The sequence below is a fragment of the Papaver somniferum genome, chromosome 1 (genome assembly GCF_003573695.1).
Source record: "Papaver somniferum cultivar HN1 chromosome 1, ASM357369v1, whole genome shotgun sequence".
NCBI classification, from domain to species: domain Eukaryota; kingdom Viridiplantae; phylum Streptophyta; class Magnoliopsida; order Ranunculales; family Papaveraceae; genus Papaver; species Papaver somniferum.
In genome coordinates this window covers 31,411,931-31,427,262 of record NC_039358.1, presented here as the reverse complement: position 1 = coordinate 31,427,262, position 15,332 = coordinate 31,411,931, and the positions used below count along the sequence as shown (strand labels likewise).

The window sequence follows — 15,332 nt, the reverse complement described above, 5'->3', positions numbered from 1 at the left end:
AAGTACCAATTCCAACATAACAAGACTGCAGAATATTAGCCGATGGAATAAAATTCAAGCATTGGAAGTAACTTCAGTTAGTGCAGCTAGAGAAACAGATGATGTTGTAAGATATAGAAGTAAAGCAGCAACAAACAAACCATTGTGCATCAGTTGGAATCAACATTTTGTACTGCAGGCCATAGTGAGATACAATTCAAGCACCACATCTTGCAAAGACCATTCATAAGAGAAGTATATTATGAACACCATTGGCTTGCATACATCAATGACATGAGAGAGCAGTTCTTTAGCAAATTGAATACCAATTGCAGGAGACATATGGAGTGAATTGTTGCAGTGGATTCATACCAGCCAGAAGTAAAAGAAGTAAGCAACAATTCACAATTCTCCGCAGCTACAATCGCTTGCACGTAGTGACATCACAAATCATCAACACTGTTCAAATTTTATTAATGTACTCACAACATTCTCTCAGCTGGACCTTTATTATTCAAGCACACACTAGTGGAAAATGGTATTTAGCAACCCACATCAGAGACCATTGTTGACTGTAGTTAGACCGTTGACCAAAGATAGCGGTCTCTGGTTTGGTAAAAACACGAAAAATTCTGAGAGGCTAATCAGTCGTCTCTGAACTAGAAAAGTTATTTACTATTTTGCCATCAATGAGCTACCCGTTCGACGACCCTCGACCTCCGCTTCAGATCTGGTCGTTTCATTTTGCACGGTAAAGATTGAACTTCTGTATTATCGAGCCTATATATATCTCGATACCTTTCTCTCACTTCACTTCGCCCAAACCTTATCCGCAGCAGAACACCACCTCTTCCTTCACCACCACCACGAACCAGAGTTCACCATGAATTTTTTTCACTTGAAAACCTAATAAAAACCTAATGGAAACTCGATAAAGCTTCACATCTCTTTATTTTGTGCAGGGTTTGATTTTTCAAACAACATCAGGTAAAGTTAGGGTTTGAATTCAAGTTCTTTTATTTTATTTTCTTTTCTTATAACTTTATATTTTGATCTGGTAGATTCTCTTTATTGGGTTTTAACCATTTTTAGAATTTCAGGTTGATTTCTCAATTTGGTGCGGTTATTAGGGTTCATCAGGTACAGAAATTGAGTTTTAAAAAAATTTCTTTTCTTTTTGTTGATTTGGTTGAATCTCTTCATTGGGTTTTAACCATATTTCGATTATTGGTTGATTTCAGGTTAATTTCTCAATTTGGTGCGGTTATTAGGGTTTGATTTTACAAACTTCATCAGGTACAGAATTTGGGTTTTAATTTTTTTTCTTTTCATTCAACTTGATTTTATATTCGGGTCTAGGTAATTAGTGGATATGTTTAATTGTAACTTATTTTGATGTGAAAGTTTTATCTGAATTTGGGGTTTGTTTAAATTCAGTTGTTAACTAATTTAGTTGCTGACTAATTTTGTCTCAATTGATATGGAAGGATCCTCTGGTAGATACTTGGAATGGTAGATTATATATTCTGATTTTTACTTACATATGAAACTTGCTTTTTTAATTGTAGTAGTTTGGATTTCATGAATTGAGTAGCATATTCTTATTGAAAGAAAAGTGAGATTTATGAAGTATATATATATCTACAGACTACCACTTTTATTGCTGTCACTTGTGAGTACTGATGATATCCTGTGCTATGATATAAGTAATTGATTAGTTCATATATATCATATCAGTCCCACCATTTTTCTTGGTTAGCAGGCCATACCATCTCTATCCATCATATTGCAAAGTGATGTTAAGACTCTGAGTAAAAAGTGATAGGAACTGTGTTAGGTGTCAGATATTGGGATGTGTTGGTAATTTTTATGTGAATTTGTCATCTTTTAGTTCAAGTTGTAGCTGGTTTTCATTGAATGTACCATAAATATCGCGTATCTAAAGTGGTTCGCTAATTTTAGCTTATGATTTTATTACTTAAGATGTTCAATTTGTTATTTGTATAAACTAGAAACCGTGTAGACAATATGACTAGTTGTTACATTTATGTATCCGATTTTTTATTCTCGGTACTACTTTAATAAATTTAGAAAGATTGCATCATATGGGTATGTAAAAAAGATATTTCAAACTATTAACATGAGAAGTTTAACCTTTATATTTCATTACCATGGATTTTTAGGTCTCTCTTTTGTTTTCAGTGAATAATTTTAGGGAATGAATGATCTGTGTGCATTCCCTATGTGCATATGCAGTGTCCAAATCTGATAAACGTTAAGGTCTCTGTCTGTCAATCATGATAAATATTCATATCTGATGCCTAAATATTCACCTTAGCTTCTGCCGTGAGAATGTTATTCTGCATCTTTATTACATGAATTTGATAATAGGTGAGTGTGCCATTGTCCAACACAAGCAACATATTTCATAGCTTATAGCTTAGTTCAACATTTTACTCTTTGTAAGGAATGTTATTTGCATCATTTGACCTTTTCTGAACTTCAACTTGTTGACAGGCTGATCCTTTTGACAAGTTCCTCAACGTGAAAATCCTTGAGCAAGGTTGACAGAATCGATTCATTTGGATTTGGTGTTTGATGAGGAGGAAGATGAAATTGTTTTTAAATTATTGAGCAGTGGTTGTAAAGTGCATCTTACTGGTTACCATGATGGAAATGGTAATGGTGGATATCAAGGTGAATCCTATGTTTCTTTTCTTTTGTCTTTAGCTTATGTCTTGTATCAAGCATGAGTACTTAGGGCTTGTTCTTAGATATTTTCTACTTTTACTTGGTTTAGGATGAGCAGAATCGTTCTCATGGTTAATGTTATACTCTGGTTACAGAGTTATGAAGCAGCATCTGAAGCAAACAAGGAAAGAGATGATCCCAAAATAAGGAGGAGAAGGAAGTCGAAGCCAAGAAATACGATGACGAAAAGGTAACTGGTTATTTTTCTTTAATCCAGGATGATGCGGCTTTACTTCTTTAGATGTATTCTACACTACTCTTACAAGGCCCATGAGACCTGACTTTGAAACAGCTAACCGTGTTCGCTCTTACAAAGTGAAAAGCGCAACCGAGCTTGAGGAGCTTGAATAAAAAGGTCGATCAGTTTAGATTTCTTAGTTTTTGATACCAGCATGTGAGGTTGAGATAACATTTATTATTATTAGTATTAGTATTAACGAGTTTAAATATTTATTGTTGCTCAAAACATCAGGTGACGAAGCCTCGGGAGTTCCACTTTGCAACTATGAATGGGTTCCTCCTGCAAGAACAATTTTTGAGTTGTTTGACAAGGTAAAGACAACATAATCACTTTTCTCTTCTTCTTTTGTGAAATTATCTATCTATAATTGGATCCAATCATTATCTAAAATGTTCTCTTACAACTTTCATTGAACTCAGAAGGTCATCGCAATGAGCAGCTACTTCCAAGGCTTACAACACCAAACCCATTTCATCACCAGAGGTACACATCGAACCATTTTATGGTCAAGGTTTGTGGTCGTATCATGTTTTTTCCCTATAACCAGATATAGGGATGAATTTAGTTGCACCAATGTCCTATACTTCAAATTTTCTTGATCATGCTCACAAGTCCCTCTCATCTAGTTCAGTTTGAATGAAGTGCTAATGGGTGTTGTAACTATATTCTTGTTTGAGATTCATATTTGTTTGGAACATTGCACACAAGTCCCTTCAAATCTGATGCTTATGAATTGTAGTTGCCGCATTGGGGTTACTGTAATACCCGGTGGGCAGTTGTGAGCCGTTTTTGTCTTAATTTAGGAGTTCAATTTTGTGCACACCAAAATGCCAATGGTTTGATTTTGAGTTTTATCTGTTACTTGACTTAGAAAGATCTGCTTTTTTTTAGTAAAATAGTCCATACTGAGGAAGCAAACAATTTAACCACCAGCAATTGTACTTCCTTATCTTCATACTGCTTTATTCACTTTGTTTGTGACTTGACCTTATGTTAAAAGAGATTATGAAGTATACTCTGTAACTTATTTTGTTCTACCGTGTATTAAGATTTGAATAAAGTCATTGTACTGATGTTGATTTGTTTTGCAGGAACGATTGTCTTCGTCGTATGTGAACCAGGGACACAACACATTGCTCTACTTGATATATGAAGTATTGGCAAAGTTCATCATCGGATGAGCTTATTGTTTTGTTGTTAGTTTCATCATTTTTTCTGTGTAATTTTAAACCCAATGGATAAAATGAATGAATGTTAAAATTGTCATTTTGATTATAAATTTCAGTTAATTTTGAAGTTGCACTTGAATATCAGCTAAATTTCAATTAAATTTGAGGTTGCATTTGAAGTTGAGTTTACTGTAGTTTGATTTAACTTGACTTGACTGTTTGACTTAATTTGACTTGGATGTTTGACTAATATGCCAGTAAGATTAATTCACATTCAGCCATTCAGACATTTCAGCTGATCTGAATCTGTATTTTTTTTATATTATAATTCAAATCTACGACCAACATCGCAGGTTAGCATCTAGTTACCGTAAGAAACGGTCTCTGTTCAGAGACCCACGCAGTTAGGGTCGTGCAATTAAAAAATGCTTTATAAACGACCCATTCAGAGAACCCTAGAACAGGTCGTTTAACTCATAAATATGACGTGTCCTGGCGGTCGCGGAATTGGTGTTTTCCACTAGTGACACAAAGTAACAAACAGGAAAGTAAAGATAGCTAAACCAGGCTACATCTGAATTGAATGTAGACTCATCAAAGAGAACTTCAATCTGTACTTATATATCTCACCAATTTCAATCCCGAAACAACATCCTCAGTTCCATCATTGCACACACAAACCAACTCACTCACATACCACTACTGTGAGGACTGTACCAAAGTAACATTGAGAGGAGGAGATAACTGAAGAAAAATTAAGCATACAATGATGCATCAAACAATCAACACACACACGTACCCCAACATTCTACTGAATTTAAGAAGAATCTATCTCCACTATCCAATGGAACAAAATTAAGCTTCTTCCTAACTAACTATTGTAGCAGAAATAGGCATGCTCATATCGAATAGATCCGAGAATCAGTACCAGTAGGATTTGATAAAAGAACTAGGTTAAAATCGTACCCAAGTTATGATGAAAACAGAATTTGAAGATGAAATTGAATTTTGTTGAGAAAGTGATGTAGAAATTGAACACATGAGACCAAATCTAAAGTAATCTAAAGATTAAGATGGAGATTACCAGCAGAGATTCGAGTTTTAGTTGATGAGGTAAGAGATTTCAATCCAAACACCCACAGGAAATCGAAATAACCAAGAGCTCAAACCCTAAAACTGAATTTTAGATCCAAAATACATGCTTAATCCTGATTGACGACGTTGCAGTAAGTATCATGATCAAATCAAACTTCACACCAAGTAACCACCAGTAGAAACTCTCCATAGGAACTCCTTGAATCTTCACACGAATTGAAGATGATAAAGAACAACAGCAGCAGAAGAAATTGGTAAAGAATTTAAGATTTAGTCAGCGGAAGATAGGATCGATACCCCTGAGAATTTGATTTCTCAGGACTGATACCATAATAGCATTTGATAAATCGAATGTCTACATGATTACTGAGAACGGTTTGATAATCAATTGATTAAGAGAAAGATAAGATGAATACAGGACAAAGATGAGATATATATGTTCTCTCCTCTCGACTCAATTCTCACTGAGACTCTCGCAATACTCACGTGTTGTTAGGACATACACGACTCATATAACCTGTACACTAACATTACACACGCTCACAACATTCTCTATCCTATTAGACAACTCACTGACCTTACTCAACATTGGTTGATCACTCGGTCATCATTCAGTAATTTCTCCATTAACATCTTATCAATTTTTCAATTGTTGATCTTCCAACAAAAGCGAAGAGGAAGAGCCAGATAGAGGAGGTGGCGGAGAGAGATGATAAAGAGGATGACAAGATTAGGTCCTTAAGGTTTTGTAATTGGACAAGATTTTTGGCCCGTGCTATGCACCGCGCGGGTCCGCAAACCACACATCATGTTTTTAGTTTGATGCTCCCCAGTTTTATATGATTACTGGCAAAATTCAATCCTTACAAATCAATACATTTTTATATATACATACAATTTTATCTTTATTGTTGTTTGATTTCTTTCATGTTCCGGCTGCAATGCAACATGCCTGCAAAGCCAACTCAACCACCGACCAAAACTCAACTCTTCTTTCGATCATATCAGCACTAACAACTAAAAAATCTTCATTATAGAACTCAACTCCATCTAAATATCTTCTCTTACAGGTTTAATGCACGGTCATTGAATCTATGCATCGGGAATCTTTTTCATTAAACCATATCTTTGATCTGGTGTGATGTGACTCCGCTTCTCCCCGCCGTGCATTTATGATTTGGTGTGGCTCGGCTTCGCCTCGCCCCATCCCGATGCATTTTTGATTTGGTGTCGGAAGCTTCGGCTCTACCTATGGATGTTGATTAAATGAACACACTTTCAGCTTTCAAAAATGATGAAGTCATGTGATGTAAGGAAAAAACTTGATGATAATGTAGACTATTCAGTAATAAAAAATCTTCACCAAAATGTCCTACAAATATGTGAACATTCTTCGCATCACAAAGAAAGGAGAAATATACCAACTCATATACTAACAAATTTCCTGCATAAACAACAACAGTCAGAAATTAACCATTAGTCCATCGCCCACGTAAGATACGACGGGTACTGAGAAACTTTCAAGGCTAAATCATTCAAGACGTCCAATTTGCAAAGAAGCTTCCAAAAAAGCTTCTTCTCCAAATATTGATTGATAATCTCATTAGTTGTTAATCGGTTTACATAAACATGATTCAATTACCCAAAAATTTACATTTTCATTAAAAAGGTATAGAGAAGAAAAACCAATTATGGTCGTACTCGGTAGAACTAAGATGAAAGAAACAGAGATAAATACGTACCAATATACCATGAAAACAATTAATAAACCGAAGAAGAAATATTAGTTTAATTGCGGATAGCTTACCCTCTTGATCAAGGATATGTCACCATTAAGTTAGTAAAGCCCTTTCCTACAAAAATAAAAAAAAAGAAGAGCAAAAGAATATAAAAAGAGTCACTGTTTGACAAAAAGTACAAAAGTACATGAAAAAACATAGAAAAATTAACATTTAGTTAAGATTACAGGATAAGATTTGTAGAAGACTTAACCAAATTTCAAGTCAGAACCTAAATATATGAACAAGGTAACCTTGCATAAAATTTACTGCCAGAATTTTAGATGCCGTCAGGTTTGTAGATATAACTTTTCACTACCACACTCTCTCACGCAATTTTTGTGCATCTTTTGTATAGTTTGCAGCAAGTAAATCTATCCTGATTAGTCAAAAAAGAAACAGGTTGAGAATGGAATTACAGTGAAAGCCGTGAATGCAAAAGCAAGCAATAATACTGATGATGGATTGTGGCGAAGAGGCAACTTAGAAGAAAATATTTGAAAGTATTTATTCGTGGGATTATGGTCAGTTAGATTTTGTTTATGTGTAAGAATCACTGGCTTACCTCAAATGATTTTTGTCTTGAGCGAGCACCATCAAACTGATATAAGCAACTCACCTAAGAAATGTTTTCCTTCCATCATCAATCAAATACCTAAAAGATAGTTAATGATCAAAACTCGATTATAACATGGTCTAGATCTCTGCAACAAACCAAGAAAAAAAAGTTAATTAGATAGACAACAAAAGAAAAATAATTTTTTTTTGCTAGGGCTCCGAAAAGAGAAAAAGGAGAGTAGGAGATTAGCGGATTTTAGACTGTGTAGTATTGGATTTCTCTTACTGTGAATAAACACTAATCTCTGCAACAACAAAAAAAAAAAATCAAACAAACTCATACTTAAGAATTCAAAAAAGAAGTAAACCCTAATCAATATATGTTCGTTACTTCTTGGTTCCTGTTAATCAATAACACAATGAGAAATCAAGAGAAAAGAATTTGAAGGAGAACTGAGAAGGAAAGAGGCGAACCCTAATCAATATATGCTCATTATGCTGTGGTTTTAGGGTTTTAGTTTGCTCCAGTTTTCTCTTTTCGGTGTGTTTATGCCGTTTTTTTAACCGAAACTGTTATTTAGTATTACATTGATATAATCCGAGGAAAAGTGGAATGGAGAATTTTCAAGGAGGCGGGGACGCTCACCGAAGGGTGGGTATTCTCACCGCGCGACGTGGAGGCTTATATGACTTAGGGGTTTAAAGGGTTTGATTTGTCCCTTGACACATGATACTTCTGTGTGCATTTTGTGTCAAATTGCTAGGTGCCATGGTGGACGTGAAGTGAATACCACCATCTCATCCGTACCTCCAATGATCCCATCTATGTCATTCGCTTTTGATTAGAAAAGAGCAAAAAAGAATAGCAAACAATGTAGTTCATAAGCTGGCTAACAAAGATAGAACTTTTAGAGCTTATTTTGATAACATTCCAGAAGATTATGCAGACATGTTAAGGGATGTATGATGTACCTCTTGTATTCTCTTTTCGCTTAATATATTTCTGTTTTAGTGTCAAAATAAAAAGACAAAATAAAATAATAAAAATTAAAAAAAAAAATAGAATCTGAAGATATTTGGTCGCCCCCATTCTGTGTTGCACGAACGTTGCATTTTTCGAGCCGTGTCCGTGTCTGACTCGCGTCGGATACAGGACGCATGCAGGATGCATGCTGACGCGTGTCCGACACACCAATGTGCGCGTCCTCCGCGCGTTTGGTTTGGACGCACTGATGACTCAGGTTTGAAGCGTTTTTTTTTTCATTTTCATTTAAATTTCTTCCTTTATTTTTACTATCATTAACTAGATGAAGAAAGACAAACATTGAGATCAATTAGGTTTTTATTAGGGTTTTATAACTGGAAATGACATCACGTATATCCTTGGTTTGGCATTTGTTGTTCTAATAATGCAGTCTGATTGTGCCATGTGTTTAATAGTGATTGATTGCTTAACCTTCGGCGTGCATAAACATACGATCTCTTCTTTTCTTTTGAAAATTATACACATGTAACATCATTTTCTAATTTTTAGGATTGAAACACTTGACTTTGCTATATATATACATGATTGTATATATAAATAATATAATCAGCTTAACCTACAAGTTATTGTTCCATCTTTTGATAAATCAAGGTGAACAGGAACCAATTGATATACCAGACTCATATTCCAGAAGAACAACCTAGAAATATCAATCACCTCACAATAATCTTAATCGTATGGTAGCGAAACAAGATATTGTGGAATCACAAATGATGAGACAAAGATGTTTGTGAATACTTTTTATCTTGCCTATCAGAGATTAAATCTCGAGCCAATCTTAGAGAATATAGTACTCAATCATGATAGAAAACAGCAAGATCAGAACACACAGCTACAGAGAAATAGTTGTGCCTGGCTTCACAATCCCAATGAAGTATGCAAGTCGTTAACCTACAAGGTTTCGTGAAAAACCTAAGGTTAAAGGAGAATCGACTCTAGTCGCAACTAGTATCACACATGAGGTGTGGAGATTAGGTTTCCCAGTTGCTAGAGTTCTCCTTTATAGAGTCTTCAAATCAGGGTTTGCAATCAATGTTACCTTGGTAACAAAGCATTCAATATTCACCGTTAGATGAAAACATGATTAGACTCAATCTAATATCTTTTAAGCGTTAGATCGAACTTAGCTTGTTACACACAAATGAAAAGTGACTTCATTTAGATACGAGTAACCGTACCTAAACGTGTACACCTTTGTTGGCTCAACAATAGTTAACCGAAGTTAGCCATATGATCATATCAACCATATTCATCTTAACCGTAACTAGTTCAAATGACTCAAATGAAACTATTTATAGAGTTGTTCAATTGTTTATATTCTCATAGAAAGTATATAAGACACAATTGAAGCAAAATCGATTTTGATTCACTCGAATCAAGACATGAACATTATAGCCACGGTTTGCAAAAGATTGTATTCCTTATTATATAAATGTATTAGTTCATGAACAAAACCGATTTTAGAACATTATCCACTAATGTATGCAAACGGGTTCACGTACCTAAGTGGTCGTCCAGCACGCGAACTGGTACGCATACCTTCCAAACTCACCAGAAATTCCCGGTATTGAACCTCACGCCAGTTTGTGTACCAATATGCGTACAAGGTTCCCGGACTTTCACTAAACCAACCAGTACACATACGGATATGTATACCATGGTTCCGTACTTGGATTACGTATATGCAAGTACGCAAACTATGCTTATATCCAATTGTTATAAACTCTCATTTCAACCATTGAAAGATTCTTGGAAGACGACAATAGCTGTCTCACACAAACTATTAGCTTCAAAGCAATTTTGTTGTGTCTATCATCACACACTCAATTCTATCCCCGTTGTTAATGAAATGCCGGTTACTGGAAGCACATTACCTTCCTGCACTTTATAAACTGCACTTATCAAATATGTGAATCTACTGAATTCCCAAAGAAGGTATTTCTAGTTTTATAATTTCTGGTCACCTCTGGTATCATCAATTCAATGTGTACTTCTTTTCTATTTTGAACCTAATCTTTGAGGCAGGACTACATTCTTGTATGTTCAAGTTTAGTTTTTTCTTTTTCTTTTTTTAATGCAAGTGGTTCCATATTTATAATATACCACCAAAGAATTGTTCATTCTTGTCAAGAATCCATAGTTCTTATATTCCCGTTGTGTACTTGTTGTCTCCATTTTCTTTTTTCCATATGGGATGACGCTGTCTTGAATTGATGTCAATGGTGCTCTTATCAACGAAAACAGATCTGGGTGGGCAAGTACTTTATGTATATGTATTTCAGCTATTTTTCTATCTTGAAGACGTGGAATGTAGGAGTTCCTTTTTCAATTAATATATGCAGTGGTTTGTTCAAACGGATGACATCTTTGTTCAACACAATGCATCTTAGTAAATTGTATTTATATGTTTTAAGTCTTTTGTGCGAGAACAATTGCCAACTTTATGTGAGTTTGGGATTTTTAGATTGTATTATTTGGACAGGGGAAACCTGGGTGATTGCATGGGAATTGGATAACAGGGAACCTGATACTAGGTCAGTGAAGACTGACCTCTACTTTTTTTTGTTTGCAAAAGTTTCTCAACGGTTATAATTAGTTGCTAATTTTGATATCAGAAATCCGGGATTTATTAATCTGTGTTGATCAAAAATTTCGCAATGGCTGACATTTGCGCAATATAAAATTTCGTAACGACTGCAGTTAGCTGTTTATAAAACCCAAATTTTGGTGTAAAACCCATTTTGTAAAATTTCTCAACCCCATTTTGTAACGAGCCCATACCGTTGTAAAACCCAAATTTGATGTGGTGATTTTTACCTGTTTATAAACTCTTAATAAACTATGCTAATCATTGATGATATCCCGAGTTTCTACTGATCAGTTAGCTGCTTCAGTTTGTTTTTTTGGTTCATGGTGTCTACTTTTCAGTTGATAAGCAAGCTCTCTCTAATGGCATTTCCAATCTCAGTATTATGATTTCCCTTATGTGGTAAAGCTGAATGGGTTGAACAACTGTTAATGTATAATGTCATAGTTGACGACAGATTAAGCTCCAACGACATGATGAAATCCATTGAGCACACATTCTAAAATACTACTACTTCTAGCTAGATTTTTGAGAACTCATCAATTTTGTTATAGAGAATTGTTCAGTAAACCCGTTTCACGTCTGATGCTTCTGAAATATGAGTTGTTGCTAATTAATGAAATTTTTAGTTCTCGTCAAAAGGGTCGGAGACCATACCAGACTTGTTTGGAAGAATAATGAGTTACAAACACCAACAGTAGCATTAATGATAATTGGTTATTGTAATTTGTTTGTGCTAAAAATTCATTGCATCCAGAACCAGAGTGATGTTCTAGATTCTAGTAGTTTTTGATCTGATTTCAAGAGTTCTAGAGACAAACTCTCCTAGTTATGCTCCAAAACTCACATTTTCAGCCTAATAAGTATGGTTCTAGTGTTGCAAAATTTGTGGGTAAATGTAGTTCTCTTTTCGTTTTTCTGAAACTGATCATATTCAGTTTTCCTCCAAAGTTTTTGCAATATCATAGCCCATTTTTTCAAGCTTTGATGGTTTCTCATTAAAAAGCTGAAGCCCCAAAGAAAGACTGGATGGGAAAATAAAAAAAAAAAATGCGGTGAGCGCGGATCGAACACGCGACCTTCAGATCTTCAGTCTGACGCTCTCCCAACTGAGCTATCCCCGCGTGCATGCACGTCATTCTCAAAATCAAACATCTGGAGGAAACCAATCCCTATTACACTCTGGTGAAGAAGCTGAAGTTGAAGTGGAGGTACCCAGGAAGAACCACAAATAGTGTGATGAATGTGTGGAACCATTTTTTTTACTTTAGATCAAAGTGAAACACTCAAATGCACCCACCAAAAGGCTTATCCTATGATTACTGTTCTCATTCACCCCTTCTCAATGCAACATTAGTAGTGGGGGAACAAAAATGGTTTGTATACAGGCAAGACTAGCTAGTGAGAATGCTTTGAATTACGAAGTTTATTTTGAGGATTCCTAGCCGGTCCATGAAGAATGACAACAACCAATTAAAATTGTCCGCATAGGCCTATAAAAGTCGATGTACAGTGGAACTCTAATACTACTAATCAAAAATTAGTACCAATGATTCTTAACCAAATTACATACAGGAAATGATCAAATGGCGTTTCGATCCTCCCTCCAACAAGTGTTATAAAGCAGTTCAGTAGACTGACATTGTGTTGTCATACAGTCTGTCTACTGACTCTATTCTATACGATGGTAAAGAAATAATTAAATAGTTGTGGTTTGAGGTTCATTTATCAAGTTTTTCGCTTTGGATTATTGTACTTCAAAAGAAATTTATTTGCAGAGTCATAACTTAGAAAATGTAAAGCAAAATATTTTTGCATATAAATTCAATTTAGTGGATCAAATTCGGCATTGCACCGTCTATTTTTCGTTATGGTTTTCCTAATAGAAGCCATCTACATTTGCCGATGTGCTCTTGCTTTTTAAATCTGTATTGCCAACGAGAAAGAAAGGAATAGTTCTGGTTCTGGAATTCATATATCTTCCCCTCCAACAACTTTTTTATATATTTGGACTCATCTCTTCTTACAAGTACATCGGTAATTTCATTTTTGAATTGCTTTCTCATTTTCACTTTTCACTTCTCAACTGCTTTACCCATCAAAATAACTTCTCAACCATATTACTTAAAGACTCAAGACCCATTAAATGGTTCTCTTTGTCATCTATTTAATTATCTTTTACTACTATAAAACTCAGACCCAACTTCTGTTTTTGACAAGACAATCTAGAAATGCAAAACAAAAACCCTAAAGAAAATGAATCCTCCATCAAAATCTGAATTTTATCATTTAATGGCTTGAAGTGAGGTGATTGTGGGTATGGCTCTATGTTCAACTGTGATTTCAAATCAGCTTGAGATCACATCTACAAAGATATACCCAATACCCTCGTTTTAAGCCTTTAGCTAATACATGTTATTGTTCTAGTGTTTCAATCTAGCTAGTGTTCAGTTATAAGCTTCGTCTGTTTAGAAACTGTTATTAATATACTGAGAAGATGATTTAGTTATGTTGCAAACAGTAGGGACTTGTTGTTTCTTTACTAATCATTCATGATATCTAAGTTTTTACTTTTTAGTGATTAGTCAGCTGCTTCAGTTTGTTTTTTTTGGTTATGGTCTCTTCATTAAGCTCTCTCTAATGGCATTTCCAATCTTAGTAAAATGATTTTCTTTCTGTGGTAAGTTCAAAAAAAATGGGGTTGGACAACTGTTAATGTAAAATGTCATAGTTGATGACAAATTAAGCTCTATCGACATAATGAAATCCATTGAGCACACATTCTAAAATACTAGCTAGATTTTTGACATATGAGTTGTTGTTAATGAAATTTGGAAGAATAATGAGTTACAACTTACAAACACCGACAGCACCATTAATGATAGCTGGTGATTGTAATTTGTTTGTGTTGTTAATCCATACAAGCAAGTATAGCATATCTAGAGCATCACTCTGGTTCTGAATGCAATGAATTTGCGCATATGAATCTAATTAAACTAACTTGGTAGTGGTTCTGATAGTGAAAAGGCTAAATTTAGCATTTTGCCAAAATTGTTGAAGGGAACTGTTGAAGGTGTCTTCTCTCTGCGCAATCAGAAATCATAGCCAGATTCAACCCCAATCGGCTAGGTCCGCATTGGTTGCTGAAAAAACAAGAGTTGAAGACGTAGAGTAAGTAATCTTGGGCCTTGGCCATACTGAGCACAACCCTGAACATGCAATACAACCCTGTTTAGAACAATTCACTGTAAGTGCTAATTGTGGTACTGGTACATGATAAATGAAAATTTTGTTTGAATTCAATTTTAACGCACATCAAATGTGAGTTGGAAAGTTTAGTGTTGAATATTAAATTGATGATACACTAGTGTTTAATGAGTGCGACCTTATCCGTAAATTTCCTTTAAGCTGTATGGAAGTTGATTATAAATTCCTCATGGTAATTCCTTCATCCGACCTCACTCATTGATAGGATAGTAACCTCGACTTTGGAGTAAGTACGTTTAATTTTGTGAGATGTTGGTGGAAACTAAATACTTAGAAAATAAAACCAGATCAATTTTTGGAAACAAAGCCATTCAAACACAAGCTTATTTGAGGGATCGCAATTATTTTTATATAAGTTATAGTGTAATTAGGGTTTCTTAAAACTAGTGAATGGAGCTCGGCACTGTCAACCATCCTCGTTGTATTATCCGGTGAATATGCATGGTTCTCCTGATAGAAACCATATTTTTTACCTCATGCTCTATTGCTAAACTGTTATCCAGTTTAAATTTGTAGCTAGCCAAAGGAAAAGGAAAAAAAAATCGAATTCATTTCTCTCTTACATCAGTAATTTTTTTTTGAATAGTTTCTCACTTTTCATCTCTCAACTACTTAATTAAAGACTCAAGATCTAATGGTGGTCATTAAATGATTCTCTTTCTTAGTAGCACTATAAAACTTATATCCAACTTCTTCTTTGACAATACAACCCAGAAATGCAAAACAAAAATCATAAGAAATCCCATATCAAAATCTGAATTTCATTACCTAGCTAATGGCCTAAAGTGTGTGTTCTGTGGCATGGCATGAGTTTATGTTGCACTGTGATTTCAGAAACATTTTGAGATCATCACCTCTACAA

General features: G+C 34.9%; 1 long non-coding RNA gene and 1 other non-coding gene across 2 annotated transcripts; one reads left to right on the top strand and one right to left on the bottom strand.

The window, feature by feature from the left end:
• Nucleotides 1-1,253: 1,253 nt before the first annotated feature.
• LOC113327083 lies at nt 1,254-2,919 on the top strand. The gene is made up of 3 exons (XR_003348748.1): nt 1,254-1,275; nt 2,497-2,676; nt 2,826-2,919. It is a non-coding gene; the product is annotated as an uncharacterized LOC113327083 (long non-coding RNA).
• A 9,335-nt stretch (nt 2,920-12,254) lies between these two features.
• On the bottom strand, nt 12,255-12,327 carry TRNAF-GAA. The gene has a single exon. It is a non-coding gene; the product is annotated as a tRNA-Phe (tRNA).
• Between the last annotated feature and the right edge of the window lie 3,005 nt (nt 12,328-15,332).